The following is a 15,203-nucleotide window of genomic DNA, read 5'->3' on the forward strand; positions in this document are numbered from 1 at the left end:
TGTGTTGCTGATCCTGTTCATGATGCCTACTGTCATGCTGTGTCTCACTGCACGCACTGTTCGCTGAGCCCATGGTAGGCAAGGCACGAGCTAAGAGACTAAAAGAAGACGCGAGGAGCCATAGGAACTGCAGACACATTTATTCTCTCTTGGCTGACAGAGCGGCTGTAACAGCAGCCATAACATAACCTCACATGACACAACACAACCCCCAGGGCTTTCCAGGTGAAACTTGTATATGCTTACAAAACAAAAGTAGCCTGTAGCCAAGTGAGTATCTCGTGACACACATGCGCAGTGCTATGAGTGATCCCAGCTGTCACATAACATTATTCACAAAACGTGGGGCAAGAGCAAGAGGCCACAGGGCGAGAGAGCCGGACCACACCATCTTGGCTAATTTGCTCTTTCCCTACACTTTGCCAGATTTTTTCCTTTGCATACTTAGCATATCCTCTGGAATTTCAATTCCTTCTCCATGATTCAGATTGTTGCCAGGAAGCAGCTACCTGGGCTAGGATTACGTTTTCTATACATCCTTGCACCCAGATGTGACCATGCACATCGTTTGTGGAATGTGAGCAGAAAGAACGTGTATCAGTTCTGAGCCAAAACTTTCAGGAAGAGAGTGTGACTTCCACACCCTGTTCTCCTTCGGCCTGCTCTGGGGGCCAACAGAACCACAAGATGAAAGGAACCTCAGTCTTTGAATCACTGACAGGAAAAGGGCCACCTGCCGAACAACCATGAACTTAATGTGAGTGAGAAATGAAATTCTGTTTGGGTCTTTATACATTTGCGGGTTTGTTTGTTACAGCCACTGTGGTGGGGGGGGTTTAGTCACTAAGTCATGTCCGACTCTTGCAACCCCATGGACTCTAGCCCACCAGGCTCCTCTGACCGTGGAATTCTCCAGGCAGTAATACTGGAGTTGCCATTTCCTTTTCCAGGGGATCTTCCTGATTGAAAGAAATCGAATCCATTTCCTTCACTGCAGGCGGATTGTTTACCACTGAGGCACGGGGGAAGGTCGTCGGTCGCAGCCACTAACGGTACCATAATTAACATAGCATATACAAACACAAGCCATTTTAAGTTACATTATGTTCACATACACAAAACTTTTAAAAATAGTATCACACATCTGACCATGATGGCTTTCACAGCTGAGAGAGGTCACCTGTGAGATATGGCCAGAAGGTGAAGGAGCCGAAGCCGGAACCTGGGCCTTGCAGCCTCAAAGTCTCTGTTCTTTTCAGCGCCCTCATGCCAGCTATAAACTGGCCTTCACCGACCTCTTTGATGGTGTTAACATGCAAGAAGGTGTTATTTGTTAGGCTTCTTTGATGACTCAGAACAGCTGCGCTCCCCTCTGAGGTGGGGGGCGGGTAACCCAGGTAGGCTCTGCCCACCCAGAAGCCTGTGGCTTCCTGCCTTCCTCAGTTCAAGGGTTTCTCAAAGAAAGAGCCTTGAAAACGATCGTATTTCTCAGAAGGCATAGTTTGATTTGACAAGTGCAGGCTGCAAAGAGGGCAGGTGTGTGGGCTTGTGATGACCAGCAGTGAGAGAGGAAGAGCTGCAGCTTGAAAGCCTCCGTCTCCAGCCCAACACGAACACCCTCCCGGCCTCAGGGTTCACAACTACTGAGCCTGTGTCCCCAGAGGGGCCGCCCTCCTCCAGGTTCCAAACACGCCCAAAAGCAAGCTGCAGAAAGCCAGATGGCCTCAGCTCTCAAGGGCTTCCAGGAAACCTTGACAGTTCTAAGAAGCCCCCACTTCCTGCCTCCCAGGAGTTGGAGAGGCCCTCACTGGCTGCCCCCTTCCACCCCTGGAAACATTCCCTAGGGGATACCTCCATGTGGACAACTGTTCTTAGAAGCAATGTGGGCAGCAGGAGGGGCTGGGGAAGGAGGCCCCTCAGCTTATCCCCACTTCTCTTGGGCACCCTCCACACACATTTCTCCTAGCTCAGCATCCATCTGTCACTTCCAGAACTAAAGACAGGTCCAGAGGTGAGCGCAAGCAACTGATAACTAAAAAGGCACTTCACTGTGGTTGTGAAATCTTTATATATATAATTTATTTATTTGTTTGGTCCCACGGGGTCTTTGTTGCAGTGTGCGGATTTCCCATTGTAGTGGCTTCTCTTGTTGCAGAGCACAGGCTCTAGAGCTCAGGCTCAGTAGTTGTGGCCCTCGGCCTTAGTTGCTCCACAGCTTCTGGAATCTTCCTGGACCAGGGATCGAACTTGTGTCCTCTGCATTGGCAGATGGATTCCTATCCACTGTACCACCAGGGAAGTCCGTGGGTATGAAATTTAATAAATCAGGGTTTCCCAGTATGGAAGCCAGATAGCCTTGGTGGGAGATAAAATAATGTTTCCACATAAACACTGGCATTAAATAAGATTTAATTATTTCCCTTTTCACAATTTTTCAACACTTTTGATTACATCAAAAAGAATGTATCTTGGGTGCTAGTAAGTTTTTAACACCTGTCTACTACCAGTAAGACTCATCAGGGAAAAAAAAAAATGAGAGAATGAACATATAGATAATGTCAAATCTAAAATGGGGTTGTAACAACTGATAAAACAGATACTAAAATGACATACCAGGAATAAACATTTTATAATGTAATGTAATTTTTTTAAAAGATACCCTTTACAAAAACAACATCATTTTATGTATCTAGAAACAAATCTAACAAAAGCTGTGTTCCTGGCCTTTATCAAGAAAATTGTAAAACTTTAATGAAAAAAGAAAAGCTAGACAAATTAAAAGATACAGCATGGATAGAAAGAAGACTCAATGTTATAAAGGTGTCAGTTCTCCCAAATCATTTATGGACAGGGTTTTGTTTGTTTGTGTGTGTGTGAAATTTTTCTAGCTGATTCTAAAATGTATTTAAAAGAGCAAAGAAGGCTGATATTTTATGTAACGTGGTCAGGAAAGGCCTTTCTGGGAGATGACTGTGAGGAGTGAGGCCTTCTGATCAGGTTAAACAAGGCTCTGAAGGTACCAGCTGGCTTGGAACATTTGAAGGATATGCAGGGCTCAGCGTGGCTGGAGAGGACTGAATGAGCAGCAGGAATGAGGTCAGAGAAGGATCCCAGGAACTGGATTGCGTGGTCCTTACAGACTGTGGTAAGAGCTCTAGAATTAACTCTGAGATGGAAAGTCCCTAGAGCTTTTTTGAGCGAGGAATGACCCAATCAAAATTTGTTACAATTTTTTAAAATTTTATTATTTATTTCTTTGTTTAAAATTTTTAAATTTTCTGTTGGGGTATAGTTGATTAACAATGTTATGTTAGTTTCAGATACACAGCAAAATGATTCAGTTATACATATACAAAATCGTGTTAAAGATTTTGAAAGGGGCAAAAAAAAAGATTTTGAAAGGGTTGGAAATATTCAGTAAACCTATTTTCAGGTGGTATGGAAATGCAGTAACGGAACAACTGAAGGATGTGCATGAATGAATGACTGAAATTTAGGAAAATTCTGCTTTGAATAATTCCTTTTGTCACAGATTTGGTCTTCCTAATTCACTCAGTCCAAACAGAATGGGAAAGGATCTAGGTTTTTAGAGCCAACACTGACAAGTGAGCAGTAGGGTCAGGCCAGGCCCAACTCCTCTTTCTGCTCCTTTGGCTCATGGCTGGAACTCTGATTACAGCCTTCAGGGAGTGAGTCCAAAAAGCAGTAACTCTGTCCAGCTCCTGAAAGATATCACTGACTTCCAGACTATTGAGACTTAAAGAAGGCTAAAGGTGAAAGAGACTACAGAGAGTATAACAAAAATAAACTATAGTACAACTAGCATGTCCATCAGGGACCTCTTTATCTTCTCTGAAATATTGTTCCTTTTCTGGCATTCCCTAGTCCAGTAAGGGGCAACACCACTATTCATTCAGTCAGTCATCAAATATTAATTAAGCACGTGTTCTTAGTATTGAATTCACTGTGATGAGCAATATAGATGCAGTCTCTGCCCTCATGGGGAGAAAGACAATTCAAAAATAAAGAAGTAATTCTTAAAAACAAGTAGGGTGATGTGGTAGAGCAAGGTTACTGCAGGTAGTGGGCAGGCCAAGTGTGGCCCACTGCCTTTTCTGTGTAAATAAAGTTTTATTGGAACACAGCCATGGTCATTTGCTAACATTTTGTCTTGCTGCTGTTGTGCTACAGTGGGAGAGTTGAGTAGCTACAACAGAAACCATAGGCTTTCAAAGCCTAAAATATTAACTATCTAGCCCTTGACAGAAAGAGTTACCTACCCCTGTGATAGAGGATAATGGACATCTCTTACCAATGTCCTGTGGAACTTTCTGCAGTGATGGAAATGTTCTCCATCTGTGCTAATGTGGTAGCCAGTAACCACATACAGATATTGAATACTTGAAATGTGGCTAGTAACCAGGAACTTAAATTTTATCTCATTTAATTAATTTAGATTTAAATTTAAATAGACACATATCGCTAGAACAACATTTTGTTGTTGTTGTTCAGTCACTCAGTCGTGTCTGACTCTTAGCGACCGTATGGACTGCAGCATGCCAGGCTTCCCTGTCCTTCACTATCTCCCCGAGTTTGCTCAAACTCACATCCATTGAGTCAGTGTTGCCATCCAACCATCTCATCCTCTGTCGTCCCCTTCTCCTGCCTTCAATCTTTCCCAGCATCAGGGTCTTTTCAAATGACTCAGTTCTTCATATCACATAGCCAAAGTATTGGAGCTTCAGCATCAGCCCTTCCAATTAATATTCAGGGTTGATTTCTTTTTGGGTTGACTGATTTGGTCTCCTTGTTGTCCAAGGGACTCTCAAGAGTCTTCTCCAACACCACACTTTGAAAGCATCAATTCTTTGGTGCTCAGCCTTCTTTATGGTCCAAGTCTCACATCACATCATATAGAGCAAATTAGTTCTATATAATGGTACAGGCCAGAAATGTAGAGTTCTTCCCTGAATCATCATTTCCCCCCCATTGTCACTATTGTTTAGTTGCTAGGTCATGTCCGACTCTTTTGTGATCACACGGACTGTAGCCCTCCAGGCTCCTCTGTCCATGGGATTTCCCACGCAAGAATAGTGAAGTGGGTTGCCATTTCCTTCTCCAGGGTGTCTTCCCAACCCAGTAATCGAACCCACATCTCCTGCATTGGCAGGTGGGTTCTTTACCACTGAACCAGCAGGGGAGGCCCCATTTCTTCCCCATGCTTCTAAATACCTCTAAAATCCCATTAAGCCAATAAAAGTCTAAATCTAAATATATCTTCACCATAATTGCAATTGTGTCCAAATGTGTCCAAGGATACACCAAGGTATGTATCTAATACTTGAAAACTACTACCATTAGTAGTAGTTAATTTATTAAGTTGGGGAGCATGGTGGGTGATCTTACTTTGCTCTTTCAACATTGTCTGTCATTCTATTAACTCATACTATTTATGAAAAACCCGAGATTAGGCTATGCTTCATTCTTTTGGTTGTTGGGAATGAAGAAACATTCAATTTATGTCAAGTAATGTGTCTAACACAACTGAGCACACACATACACACAATGTGTTTGATGTGAGTAAGAGAGAGAGAGAGATGGAAAAGGAGACACAATTCCTATTGACTCTAAGGAGAGGACTCTTATTGTTGTGTTGTTGGGCTGTAAATTCTGGAAGGTTGCTCTGGATCTAAAGAGCCTGGTGCTGCTAAGTTGCTTCAGTCATTTCCGACTCTGTACGACCCCATAGACGGCAGCCCACCAGGTTCTGCCGTCCCTGTGATTCTCCAGGCAAGAATACTGGAGTGGGCTGCTATTTCCTTCTCCAATGCATAAAAGTGAAAAATGAAAGTGAAGTCTCTCAGTCGCATCCGACTCTTAGTGACCCCATGGACTGCAGCCTACCAGGTTCCTCCATCCATGGGATTTTCCAGGCAAGAGTACTGGAGTGGGGTGCCATTGCCTTCTCCCTCTAAAGAGCCTAGGGGACCTTAGCGACAGACAGGACTGCCATGGCCCTTCACAGCACTAGTCTGTGACTGTGACTCAGGGAGTCTGCACCTTCATGTCTGCTCCATTTTTTCAATACTGTCACCATTCATAGCTTCTGATTCTTCCTAATTTCCATTTTCTTATTACTTTTGCCTGCTTATCCTAGTTGCCCCTGGTTTTCTCTAAATCAGAACCTCTGAACGTCTGCTCTTGCTGCTAAATAATCTCATTCTCTAAGTGTTTCTCTGTTTAACTTCCTAAATAGGGAAATATAGTTATCCCAACTCCTCTTTTTTGCCATCCCATTCTGCAGGTCATTGGCCAGCCTGTGGATTTGTTAGACTTGACTTTCTGCTTCCTAGTCAGTTGTGGCCAAAGTGGGGTAGGGTCATGTGGTAGAAAGCAAAGCTATTGTTGGCTGCAAGGACAATAAGAGGAGAGGCTGTGGGTTTAACAGTTGAGTTAGTGGCATGTTGAAGACCATCCTACAAAGCCCGCACTAGCTGGGACCACCGCTAGGGGCTCGAATCTTGATACTGTGATTCTCTCATGAGGCTTTGGGCCCTGGGTAGCTGAATTCTGTAACCTGAATTGACTCTCCTTACAGCCAGAAGTCCCAGATAGTTGCTTGGTTGGGGCAAATCCATTCCTGTCTCTCTTTCCATCCCCCCAACTGAGACCTCCCCTATCTGTTCCCCAAATTAGAAGGGCTTCAGCAAGGGAAGGAAGGACATTTGCCCTGTGTGGGGCTCAGAGCCACAGAGAAACACTGCTGTCCCCTGGGAGGAAGCCTGCTGTGGAGGCTGCTGGAGAATTTCTGGTTTTCTGCTTTGGGCCTTAGTAATTCAGGGATGATGTGATAGGAGCCTGAGGGGAGCAGTTTTCAATTTTACCCCTAACAGCATTGGCTTGAGCTCTGAAGCTTGGGCCACCTCTGACTCACAGCTGAGTTAAGGAATTAAATCCACTGCCTCCCAGACTTGGCAAGGGACGGCCATGGGCGGTGGCTGCACAGGCCCTGGGAGTCCCCTAGGCAGGCAGAGTGGGCTGCACTGGGCCATATGAGGGTGGGGTAGAGGGCCTGAAAACTTCATTCCCAGCACGCCTTCCCCAGCTGCTCTAAATGCCTAAAATAAGCCAGCAGACCTTCCCTTTACCTTTGGAGTCTTTGATCCCAATTGAAATGCCACTCTGTACTGCTCAAGACAGTCCTCAAAGCTGACCTCAATCCCATGGGCTTTATGAGTTTTACATCTTTCCTTCTTATCTGGTTTGGAGAGAGAGAGAGTGGGAGCAGTGGGCGCCTCTGTGTATGTGTGTGTATGTGTGTTGGAAGATGATATGGGAGGTGGAAATGACAGAGGAAACGAGCTCAGAATAGGGGCTGGAGCCTACAGAAGGCAGGTGTACCTTTAATAAAGACCTAGGTCTAATCTTGGCCATGCCGTTAACTCTCTGTGTCCTTCAGCAAACTGCTTAATCTCTTGGGACCTCAGTTTCCTCATCTGCAAAACGAAAGGTTGAGTAAGGAAGTCTCTAAGGGCCTTTCCAGTTCTGAATCATTGAATCTGAAGCAAATGCCTTCTGGAGAGAAAGCCAGTAAGAGTCGGAAGTTTCCACTGGAATCTCTCCTTTTAGGCTTTGAAAGAGTAAGCAGCAGCAGGGGCTCATGCCCAGAAAGCTAGAAAATGGGAAAGGTCTTATAGCTAAACTAAGACTGCTCCAGCTTCCATCCCCAAATTCCAGCACCTGCCATTTTCATCTCCAATCCAACTGAAAACAATGTGCCTCTTCTTCAAGGCACATGACTGCTGTCTTCCAGAAAACTCTCAACAACTCTACAAAGCTAGAATGTCTGCAACGTGAAGGGCACTCTCTGGAGTTCTACAGAACACATTGCGCACAGCGTTAAGCAGCAGCCTCCCACACCATCACAAGGGTGACGCTTCCATTTGTGAAGAGGAGATAGAGTAGAAGTCCAGAGCAAGTGATTGCTTTGAAACAAGGGAGGCAAAGTGGCATCCTTCACTCCACTCATACTCCATTGGTGATGACTTCGTCACAAAGCCACATCTAGTTGCGAACTAGCTAGAAAACAGGTGGCCATTTGCCTGGCTCATACCTTCTACTGCTATGAAAGAAGGGGAGAATGAACTGGGCCCAAGCCACGGAGTCCCAGAAAAAAATTTTCTGTATGAATTCTCCCAGTCATCTCTGAGAATGTTGCAGGGTGCATTTCATATATGTTCAAGAATAGGCCCCTCCTTGATTTGGCAACATATATCAAAATTGCAAATGTTCATATCCTTTGAATCAGCATGTCCACTTCTAGGAATTTCTCTGATACATATATTTACCCACATGAGAAATGAAATATGCTCTGTTGGTGAAAGGAAAATATTAAATAAAATATAATGGTCTCATACAAGGAAGTACCATCTAACTATTTTTTAAATGAGGAAACTCTTTATGTACTGTTATGCAAGAATCTCTTAAGGTGTATTGTTAAATGAATTTTTACAATGCAGAACAGTAAGTAGAGTATGCTACCATTTTTATAGACTAAAGAACAATCCTTGAACAACACGGGTTGGAACTGAACAGATCCACTTACACAGGAATATTTTTTAATGGTAAAAAATTCTACATGGCCTGTGGTTGGTTGAATCAGAGGACTTAAAGGAACTGTGGATGTGAAGTCCTAACTATATATCATATGTAGATTAACCCCTGCATTGTTCGAAAGTCAACTGTATGCATATTTATGTTTGCTTTTTTGTATTTGTAGGATATCCCTGGAAGAATTCAAAAGACACTAATAATGAGGGTGGGGAGGGAATTGGTTGACTGGACATCTGGCTATATGCTGTTTATTTACTTTTTTATTTGGCTGTGCCGGGTCTTCTCTAGTTGTGGGGGTTATTCTTCGTTGCAGTGCTTGGGCTTCTCATTGCAGTTGACTTCTCTCGTCGCGAAGCACAGGCTCTAGGGCACATGGGCTTCAGTCGTTGCAGAACGTGGGCTCAGTAGTTTCGGTTCCCAGGCTTCAGAGCACAGGCCAGTAGCTGCGGTGCCCGGACTTAGTAGTTTGGCGGCGTGTGGGATCTTCCCGGACCAGGGATTGAACCTTGTCTCTTGCACTGGCAGGCAGAGTCTTTACCAATGAGCACCAGGGAAGCCCTGAGGTATCTACTTTTTATACTTTTTCATTTATAGTTTTTTATTTAGGACCATGTGAGTACATTGCAGAGACATTACTTTACCAACAAAGGTCTGTATAGTCAATTTATGGTTTTTCCAGTACTCATGTATGAATGTGAGAGTTGGACTCTAAAGAAAGCTGAGCACCGAAGAATTGATGCTTTTGAACTGTGGTGTTGGAGAAGACTCTTGAGAGTCCCTTGGACTGCAAGGAGATCCAACCAGTCAATCCTAAAGGAAATCAGTCCTGAATATTCATTGGAAGGACTGATGCTGAAGCTGAATCTCCAGTACTTTGGCCACCTGATGCAAAGAACTGACTCATTTGAAAAGACCCTGATACTGGGAAAGATTAAAGGTGGGAGGAGAAGGGGACGACAGAGGATGAGATGGCTGGATGGCATCACCGACTCAATGAACATGAGTTTGAGTAAACCCCGGGAGTTGGTGATGGACAGGGAAGCCTGGTGTGCTGCAGTCCATGGGGTCGCAAAGAGTTGGACACGACTGAGCGACTGAACTGAACTGAACACATTGCCTATTTAGAAGAAGGAAGGAGGGAAAGATGGAGGAGGTAGGTGGAGGAAAAGGAGAGGAGAGGAGAAGAAAGGAAAGGACAGGAAGGGAAAAGGGCAGAAAGAAGGGAAGAAGGAAGAAAAGAGAGGGAATAAAGAAAAGAGAGGAAGGAAAGAGAGAGAATAAAGAAAAGAGAGGAAGGAAAGGGGGGAGAATTATTCCAATTCTTTTTCTCTGGCCTTCCTTCCATGCAGCCAAATGGCTGCCCCTCTTATAATGATCCACGAGGTTGCTGCTTCTTGGGCCCAGCTGTCCACTGCTGGCTACTCCTGTCGACTGTGTTTGGGTTTCACAAAGGGCACTGCTCCCCTTTTGGGTTCTCTGGCCCAGATGTGAGACAAGACCTTCTTGTCAATGTCCCATACCCTAGCAAAGACCAGTCTATAATGTTTAAACAGAGATGCCTGAAGACTCCGAAATAAAGAAAGGCAAGAGTAATGAAAGACTGTCATGTCCCATGACTGCACAAACTCAGATTCTTCCTCAAGATTCCCTCCTGTCCATCTCCCTGCTGTGCTCCAAGCCTGGTCCCACCCTGCAGGACCACATCACCAGGACCTCTCCAGGAATGTTCCCACTTCAGAGAGCAAGCCAAACTTGCCCTCTGCCCCAGAGAGAGAAGACAGTTTTCCCTTTACCCCAGTCTACGGGGTGGCTCTCCAGAACTTACTTCTGGCCAAAGGGTTGAATTCCTGCCGGGAAGATTAATGGTGGCAACACCCATTCCCTTCAGGAGCTATGCCCTGAAGGGGCCCTGAATGGGCCCTGTGGGCCCATAAGAATGTATTTTGGCCTTACGATCCTCAAAAAACAATCCTAAGAATCTAACTTGAATAGAGGTCCAGTGTCTTGTCAGTGGGCTTTAGGAATCAAATTAAAATCAAATCAAGATATGTAATCTGGGCTATCAATTGCTGACCCGGAGGAAATCCACTAAACTAAGCTGAGTTTCAGTTGGTCTCTTCTCAAGGGCTCCAAAATCCCGGGGTCTAGTCTTTCCCAGAACCAATTTATTATATAAAGAAACAAAAACAACAGCTAGATCTTAGAAACAGTATTCGAGAAAGGAGAAACATAATGGTACCAAGAGCCTGGGATGACATCACTATGGCTATTGAGCACTACACTTAGCTCTAAGTTTCACCACTATAAGAAAGAATGATGATGGATTGTATAATTGTCCTAGTGTGGTGAGAGGATATTTGTCCACAGACAACAAACTTGTAATTCAAGGAGAAATTCACACAGATTCTTATATAAAGGATAGCAAAAACATAAGCCGTGTCTTCCATGGGAGTGTAGCAAAAACCTCAAGGGAAAGACAGACTGTGCCTGCAGGACAGATTCCAGAATTCAGTGGGGAGGTGGGTAACAAGAAAGAGAGAGGAGAAATATCTTCAAAGAGGAGTCCATGTGGGAAGGCAAGGTAGCGAGGGCGGCCCATGTCCCTTACAGAAACTGCTGTCTGGCCCAGGCTAGCAGATTTGAATTGCAGTGTGCTATACTGGACACTCTGTTACCTTCAGCTTCCTTTTTAGAAAAACCATGATTTGATTCTGCCATCCACTTTTCCGTCAGGCAACCATGTGCATCAGGGTAAGTGAACCTTGCTCCCAGCTCTGACTGGTCTAAAGGCAATCATATGCCTTGCCCATGATGAGTCTAGGAATGTGTGTATGACCCAATTCTGGCCAATGAGAGTGGAGAAGTCTGCTGGAGGATTCTGGGAAGAGTTTTCTTTGTTTCAAAGAAAGGGCCATAGAGAGATGCTCTCTTTTCTTCCTCTGTCTTTTGTGTGATGTCTAGAACTCATCTTGCAATCATCTTGCAACTTGAAGGATGAAGTCAGTATCGAAGATGACATAATAAGAGCTGGAAAGAACCAGGATGATTATGACTTTGTTGAGATTCTGGATCAACCAACCTGGGAACCTACCCTACCTCTAAATGTATTGTAAAGCAAATTTCAATTGGGACTTTAGTCGCTTACAACTGAAAGCACGAACTTGGTGTTTAGTCACTCAGTTGTGTCGGACTCTTTTGCAAGCCCATGGACTGTAGCCCGCCAGGCTCCTCTGTCCGTGAGATTTTCCAGACAAGAACACTGGAATAGGTTGCTCTTCCCTCTCCAGGGGATCTTCCTGACCCAGGGATTGAACCCACATCTCCTGCATTGCCAGGTGTATTCTTTGTCACTGAGCCACAAGGGAAGCCCAGAAGCACATACTACACAAATATTTATTGGAATACAACTATTATTTGGTGCTGAGGAAAGAGTTTTAGATGATGACACATTTCTACTTCCATTGTGGTTTTATTGTTCAGTTGCTAAGTCATGTCCAACTCTTTGCAACCGCATGGACTGTAGCTCACAAGGCTCCTCTGTACATAGAGTTTATCTTATAGTGGAGCAGGGATAGACATTCAGACTATTGACTTCACAGCTAATTGTTTAATCATGATCTTGTGAAATGCTACAAGGAGAGTGTGTGTAAGAGAATCTGACTTTTCCTGAGACTGGCACATTTTTTCTCAGTCTCTCTTACCTGGGCTTTTTTATTTCAACTGTGCTTCTTGTAAGAAGGTAATTTTCACTGAGGTCTAAGATTTGCTTCTTGTAAGGGCTTGTAGCATCCATTTGGTGACTATAGGGATAGTCATGGACTTTAAGTATAAGACCAACAGAACCAGAGCTGACATGCTTCTGTGAAAACTGTGGAGCCTATATTGTGTTCCTTCTTGGATGGAAGGAGTCCAACCTATCATTTGCCTAGGATGAGCAAATCCTATTTCACAGGCCAGCAGTGCCAGGGAAATCCTGAAAAATGAGAGAATGAGGAGAGCTGGGGACAATGCTCAGGGACCTCACAGCAGTGCATGTGTGTGTGCTCAGTTGCTAGGTCGTGTCTGACTCTGCAGCCTCATGGACTGTAGCCCACCAGGCTTCCCTGTCCATGAAATTTTCCAGGCAAGAATACTGGGGTGGGTTGCCATTTACTACCCCAGGGGATCTTCTCGACCCAGTGATCAAACCCATGTCTCTTGCAGTTCCTGCATTGGTAGGTGGATTCTTTACTACTGTGCCAGCTGGGAAGCCCCCTTACAGCAGTTCAAGTATTGAATAAATTACAAGCATCAATTAGCAGACTTCTGATTACAAGATAGCAAAATCAAGATTTTTTTCCTCTCCTTCTTGACTCAGAAATTAGCCCACATAAGCAACAAGATCAATAAAAACAGAAACTTCACCATTGATGACACAGTCTGCACTAGAGAAAGCAGGTGGGGAAAACTGTCTTAAGAAAATGGAGAAAGATAAAGCTACTAGAGCAGGTATCTGGGGTGCCTCACTCACATTTCCTCAGCCCACATCTGATTTCAGCTGCAGTTCAACCTTGTCCTGACTGGGACTTGAATCTTTTCTCTTTTTGCCCTGGAGCTTCTCTGATATTTTGAAAGCTGTTTGGCTCCTGTGCAGTTGAAAGTATGTTTTGGCAGGGCAGAAACTTTATGCTGCTAGGGGTGGCAATCATCAGCCACAGGGGTATCAAACAATGGGAAGTGCTCCAGGGTCTAGCACTTCAGGCAGACGGTTCTGAGAAGCAAGGTAAACACATTCCCAGCCCCTCCTGACCACAGGTGCAACCTCATAACTCACCCTTATAGTGACCTTTCCTTCTTCTCCTGACTTGTTTTTCTCGTCTTCCTTACTCCTACTTCCTGAAATCATCTCTTAGATGTACGTAAGTTCCTGTCTCAGGCTCTGCTTGTGGGAGAAAGCAAACTAAGGCAGAAGGTACTTGTAGAAGGAATGCTGACAAGAAACAAACTGATGTTCCCTGCCCTGCCCTACCATAGAATGTACGCTCAGAACTGGAAGGGCATCAGAGGCTCCGGAAAGCAGGAATGAGATCCTCCAACGAACAAGCCAGCTCTCTATGGGGAAGCTACAGGGAGGCCCTCTATCAATAATCCTGCTCGCTGACAGATTCTAATCAGCATTTTAGTGCCACACTGTTTCTTCCTCCAGAAGAATAGTAACTTTTTTAAAAAACCTTTTGTTTTATATTGGAGTGTAGGCAAATAATGTCATGATAGTTTCAGATGAACAGCAAAGGGACTCTGTCATACATATACATGGATCCATTCGCCCCAAAACTCCCATCTCATCCATAATATTGAGCAGAGTTCTATGTTCTATACAGTAGGTTCTTGTTGGTTATCCATTTTAAATATAGCAGAGTGTACATGTCCATCCCAAGCTCCCTAGCTGTCCTTTCCCCTCATCCATCCGCCTCTCCTCCGCCCCGGCAACCTATCATATATTTTTCCTTTGTTTGACTTAACTTCACTCAGTATGACAATCTCTAGATGCATCCATGTTGCTGCAAATGCCATTATTTCAAGAATACCTGCATGTGTGCTTGCTATCACTGTCGTGTCCGACTCTTGGCGACCCTATGGACTGTATAGCCCGCCAGGCTCCTCTGTCCATGGGATTCTCCAGGCAAGAATAGTGGAGTGGGTTGCCATACCCTTCTCTAGGGGATGTTCCCGAACCAGGTATGGAACCCACATCTCTTACATCTCCTGTTTTGGCAGGCTGGTTCTTTACCACTGGTGCCACTTGAGAATAGTAATTTTTTAAAAGCAATCTCAAACTTACAGAAAATTTGCAAGTATTGGGTTGGTCAAACAGTTCATTTGAGTTTTTCTAAAAGCCGTTATGGGAAGACCTGAATGAACTTTTTGGCCAACCCATTATAATATCTGTGTAGGTGTTGGTGGAAACTGATGAATTTCAATACATGAGGAATAACTTTGCTGCTGCTGCTGCTAAGTCACTTCAGTCGTGTCCGACTCTGTGAGACCCCATAGACGGCAGCCCACCAGGCTCCGCTGTCCCTGGGATTCTCCAGGCAAGAACACTGGAGTGGGTTGCCATTTCCTTCTCCAATGCAGGAAAGTGAAAAGTCAAAATGAAGTCGCTCAGTCGTGTCCGACTCTTCACGACTCCATGGACTGCAGCCCACCAAGCTCCTCCGTCCATGGGATTTTCCAGGCAAGAGTACTGGAGTAGGGTGCCATTGCCTTCTCCGGGAATAACTTTAACCCTCTGCTTTATTTGAGAGGAAGGCAATGACATGATGATCCAGCACTACTGAGTCATTTAGCATGTATTTCCTAAAAGCAAGAACTGTCTCCTACTTAACCACAATGCAACCATCAAAATCAAGAACTCAGCACTGACACATTACACCCCTGCAAGTTTCACCAGTTATCCCAATGAGATCATCTACAGAAAAGCTTGCCAGTTCAGAATCACATGTTGCATTTAGTTGTCATGTCTCTTTAGTCTCCTTTATTTTTTATTTTATTTTTTTATTTTTCTTTTCTATCCTTTTTTTTAAAAATTTTATTTTATTTTAAAACTT

The 15,203-nt window shown here is 44.4% G+C and overlaps 1 protein-coding gene across 1 annotated transcript in view; it reads left to right on the forward strand.

The window, feature by feature from the left end:
• The first annotated feature begins 493 nt into the window (after nucleotides 1–493).
• RRAS2 (RAS related 2) overlaps nucleotides 494–15,203 on the forward strand; it is a 134,825-nt gene continuing 120,115 nt past the window's right edge. The window contains exons 1-2 of the mRNA XM_055548558.1: nucleotides 494–757; nucleotides 951–1,052. The gene's annotated coding sequence lies outside the window, so the exon portion shown is untranslated. The remainder of the gene's footprint in view (nucleotides 758–950; nucleotides 1,053–15,203) is intronic.

Source organism: Bubalus kerabau, chromosome 15 (genome assembly GCF_029407905.1).
Source record: "Bubalus kerabau isolate K-KA32 ecotype Philippines breed swamp buffalo chromosome 15, PCC_UOA_SB_1v2, whole genome shotgun sequence".
Taxonomy (NCBI): Eukaryota; Metazoa; Chordata; class Mammalia; order Artiodactyla; family Bovidae; genus Bubalus; species Bubalus kerabau.